We start from the raw sequence: 5,321 nt of genomic DNA on the forward strand, positions 1-5,321 counted from the left end.
TAGATACTAACATAGTCAAATACACACAAGACTAAAAGAAAGTGTAATTTTGTGGAACTTTTACCTCCGTCGGAGAATGTGACTGTGTGTATGTGTGTGTGTGTGTGTGTACTATGTAAAAGCACATTGAGTAGTTGTTACGACTATGTGTGTATGGATAGGTCATGTAGCTCTGCTCCCTTTTCATTTGCAGTATATATAAAACACCACCACCCAGGAATAGGTCACTCACTGACACACACACACACACACACACACACACACACACACACACACACACACACACACACACACACACACACACACACACACACACACACACACACACACACAGGTCAAGTGTCAAAGGTCATATTGTGTCTGAAGAGGATTTACTCTTTTGGCTGTTTGATCTCAAACATGCACACATGCATGTTGGCACGCATGCACGCACGCACGCACACACACACACACACACACACACACACACACACACACACACACACACACACACACACACACACACACACACACACACACACACACACACACACACACACACACACACACACACACACACACACACACACACACACATTCCTATCTGTTATTCTGTCTTTTATTAAAAAGAGATGTGGTTGGGTCTGGTTATGCAGTTGCTGTAGATGGATCACCATTTACTTGTTTGTTTTTGAGGAACTTCTCAGATTTTCAGTTTATTAACATTTAAGGGGAGACACCCCAAACCATCATTTTTGGGCTATTTAGCTTCCATAGCATGTCTTCTTTCAGACTATTGGGGGAGAAAAAAACCATCCACAATAGACAATTAGGTGTTTATTTTACTACACTTTGACTATTTACACCTGCAAATTTCTCCTTAATTCACCAAAGTTAGATAATGCCTAATTTGCATATTGAAACATAACATTTCAGAAAACTTGTAATACAAATATATGTCTTAATGTAAGTAATCAACTGGGGAAGTTTCATGGTGATATCTATTCACCTGTAATATTTTGCAAAATGTCTGATATTTTATAATCCAATCTTTAAAGGCCTTTTTCTCAAAATGGGTTTTTCTTCTGAGTCAGAAATCCACTTCAGTAGCACTTGCATACACCAAACTTTCCAGTTTCACTCCTGACCATATTCTGAAGGGTTTTCTTTGTTCAGATATCATTCATAGCCTGATATATGTAACATTTTATATCTAAAAACCTGGCGAAAATGGATTTTGTTTTATGCCTGTTGACACCATATTCTGATTTACGGAGTGATAAAAGGAGATATCCATAATTCCCTCTGTAAAACCCTTATGGCTCTAATATGTCAACAAAATAAAAGAAGCATTTTGAATCTGGCTTTATCCAATGTTCAGATTTCTTTTCTGGAAATGTATGCAAATTAGCACATATTTGACTAGATAATGCATAATTTCCATGTTTAAACATAACATTTCAGAAAACTTGAAATACAAAGCGTAATTTGACAGTATGTTTAGTCCCTCCAGAATTTCGCAGCCTCTTTTTTTTAGATTGTTGCTGCCCAAAATGCCTGGTTTTGCGGGAGCTTTTGTATGTTTGTTGCAATGAAGTTGTGGGAGACAGTGATAGTTCTTTAAAAATAAAAATAAAACTACTCTGGGCTGAGTTTTCCTAGTAACCTTAACAAAAAGGCTCAGGATGCTGCAAATGTTGGTATAATATGAAAATGGCTGGTGGATTTAAGACAAAAAATTATAATTTATTTATTGATATCAAATTTGAATATATGGCTTGTTGATCTTTGATCTTTACATTGTTAGTTAATTTCCTATCCTGGGCTGGGACATACATTCATACGGTGTGATAAAGTACTTATTGGACTTTAACTTATCATTGCACTTACAATGAGCGTAGCTGTCCTCAATTTAGGTCATCTTGTCGTCTCATGCGTGGTTTTTCCTGCATCCACCATGTGTTTGTGTGTGTTTGTGTGTGTGCGCGTCAGGAGTGGGGGGGAACTGTATGAGCAGCAGCCCCGCCCCCGCCCGTTGCAGACAGCCGGCAGGATTGAAACAGCAGCCGCTGACTTTAGAGTGAAAAAACGTTACAGCGTACATTGATGTTAAAATGTATACAGGTTGGCAGGGTGGTCTGAAATGTTTGGTCTTTCGCTGTACATTTTGTTGGTAAATGTGAGATGTTCAAGTCTCGTCTTCATATCGGAAACAAGCTCTCTCTCACTCCTGCTAGGTCAGTGGCTCTTAGAGTCACATTATAGGTTACTGATGTAAAGTCTGGCACGTGGTAACTGCTGGGATTGGTTATAGTCGCGGGAAACTCCGGTTATTGGTCAAATTTGAGGAAAAGTCACGGTGATTGGTTCAATTCGCGTGAATTGGCGATCGCGACAACGCAAAATCCTGGAGGGACTGTATGTTGAACATCAAGACAAGCTAGCTATCCAGGCATGTCATTGTCCCCGAAACAATGTAACAACTTTTACTAACAATTTTATCTGCGATGTGTAACGTTACTGTCGGCCGCAGCCTGAAGCAGCGACCTGAACAGTGAACAAGATGTGAGATAATGTTATTCGCTGTGAAACAAAGCCAGTTCAGGGGGCAGTATAACTTACTTCTTGGAGCTTGTGTGTTAGCGCTAGAGTCATAGTGAGAGAAACAAAGTGTCTACCCTGTGTTTGCTAACCAAGGTGGGAAATCTTTAGCAGCAAAAGTTAACCCTCTCCTTGATTTCATGTTGTTTATGGAGGAAAACCAGGAAATGACTCAGGTGAAATGCAACGCTACCAAGCCACGTGCGTCGCTGCGACGTGTAGTTTCATTTGGTGCACGTCAGGCTACAGCGTAGGGTCCGGCGTAGACTGTGACTTCGCAGGGGGAAATCTGACCCGGGCAGAGTCATCAATAAAAACTGTATAAAAACAGCGTTCTTTTCACTGTTAGTCTCATTTCCTGTTACAGGTCACTTATGATCATCGGATGGAAGATTACACCGTTTCAGAAACATTAAAAAGTTATATATAGTCACTTTAAATATCTTTCTAATTCTGCTGCAGCTCTGCACATTGGCTGTTCTGACGAAATGTGGCAGGGTGCCATCACAGTCTACTTACCCAACCCAATAGCAGTAGAATTAACCCAGTATTACAGTATTTAGCATTAGCTATTAGCTACAGTAATCTCACCATCATCAATACATGGCTTGCTGGAGAGAAAGGAAACACATCTCGGCATCACCTTCATCTAGTGCAGAAGAAGAAGCAGATCTATCACTGAACTGTTCATCACTGGATGTAGCAGGTCAAACGAAATGAGATTAGCATCTAAGAAATGACTCTCTTTTTATACCTCAAGCTGTCAAACTGCAGGAGATTGAAACATGTCAGCAAAATCAAGCCCAGATTTAATGAGTCAGATATTTGGAACAATTTCTCAGTACATTTTGTCAGTCATAAAGTGTTCTAGTAACCACAAAGGAAAAAAAAAACACATCAGGAAGTGGATTTCCTTCATAATTTAAAGAAAGCAATTACAAGTTATAGAACTAAATCAGTGTGCATCATCAGCAATAATCAATCTTCAATGCTATTAAAGTTCTGAGTTCAGCCATGGTCAGATTTACAATCTAATTGACTCCTCATTACAGACTCTTACAACAGAATTTACTTGGATAGAAAACACATCAAATAAATAAATACATGTTGGTTGGTATTGCAACTAGATATCTAGGATATTATATAAACCCTTAGTTATAAAAAGGTTGTTTTTTTTACACGGCTTCACTGCGTCAGCCTGTCTGTTCCTATGGTTACATTCAGACCACTGTGACATCTCACTGTTAGCTGCGGCTACATGCTAGCTGCTGGGACTCAAAGCTACTAGCACAGAGTGACAATCATGCTGCATTCAGGTCTGATGGGAATCTTTGTTAAACCGATTCCTTTGTAAAAATGCAACAGCTGAAAATACATTGAAGTCATCAATAGGTCCTGATTTATACAGTACACTTTAATTTCTCCAGACTAGATTGTAGTGTTACCCTCCAGATGTAACAGGCTTCCACTATTTCAAAAATCCTGCACTGACAAATGTAATCCATCATCTAAAATTACAGATATATGTGGCCTATTACTTTACCACCCTGCTAATTATAGTTTCAAATAATAGTTTCTCTTTTTTCCATGCCTGCACTGTTAGTGAGCATGAATGGAAGGCTAAATGACACTTGGATGTCGAATTTTCAGATGCATAATAATCTTTTCTCATTCATCTCTGGAAGAATGACACTGCAGCGGCTGTGGTGTTTTACAGTCATTATAAAACTACACGTCTAATTTAAATTGATGGATAATGCTATTATATCATGGCAGCAACAGCTATGTCGTGGGCTGTTTTTCAGGGATTTGTAAAAAAAACAATGGAAGCCTATGACTTCAGGAACTAAAGCTGAAGCTGTATTAATTACGTGTGCATTGTGGAAAAATGAATAATAGCAGTATTATTTTTTTTTTTAAACACAAGAACTTCATGAATCTCATACAATTTACTGCAGTCGTCCACAGACTTTAGCTAGTGGTATTGTTCTTCCGTGACAATTCAAGAGCCAAAATTGTAGAATGATTTGATGGAAATCCTTCATTTTTTCACTTAACATTCTCTTTCTCTACACTTGACTTTAGCCATTTCCTTGATAATGATGCCAAAATTAGAGCCAGGTCTATCAACAACACTGACTTCCCAAATACTATTTGCCATCCTCATAAAGTAGCGTAACATAGAAGCTGCTGTGCTCCATCTGCTGCACAAGAAGCATGTCACCTCCAAAGCAATGCGATTATACATTTCCCTAACGTCATGTGTGTCGGAAACAGTTTTAATACATTCAGTTATCAATCGTAATCTGGACAAAAGCTTGCAGAAAATATAAAGTAGCTGGTTCCAACACTGAAAAAACTACTTTGCTTTTTTGACCTAGGTTGCCTTTCAGATTCATTCTAAAACAATCCATTTAAATGTATGCAGTTTTTAGGATTTACATGTCATCGTCAATGTTCTTATACTTGGAATCTTCTCTTCGGTACAGAACAAATTCACAACTGGTCCAAAACCCATCACACCAGCCATGTACTTTCTCCACTGGGGTAAAACACTTGCTTGATGTAAGAATTATATTAATACCTAATCTGAATGAATTTGGAGTTTAAATATGAGAGCGAAATCAACTAAAATAAAATGCACAACTAAACCAAACGTAATGCTACATTACTGTAATATTCTGTCCATTATATGATCATCTTCATTTCTTGCCAATTTACTGAGAGGTAGTTTTTGCGCT

This window comes from Perca flavescens, chromosome 2 (genome assembly GCF_004354835.1).
Source record: "Perca flavescens isolate YP-PL-M2 chromosome 2, PFLA_1.0, whole genome shotgun sequence".
In the NCBI taxonomy this organism is placed as follows: Eukaryota; Metazoa; Chordata; class Actinopteri; order Perciformes; family Percidae; genus Perca; species Perca flavescens.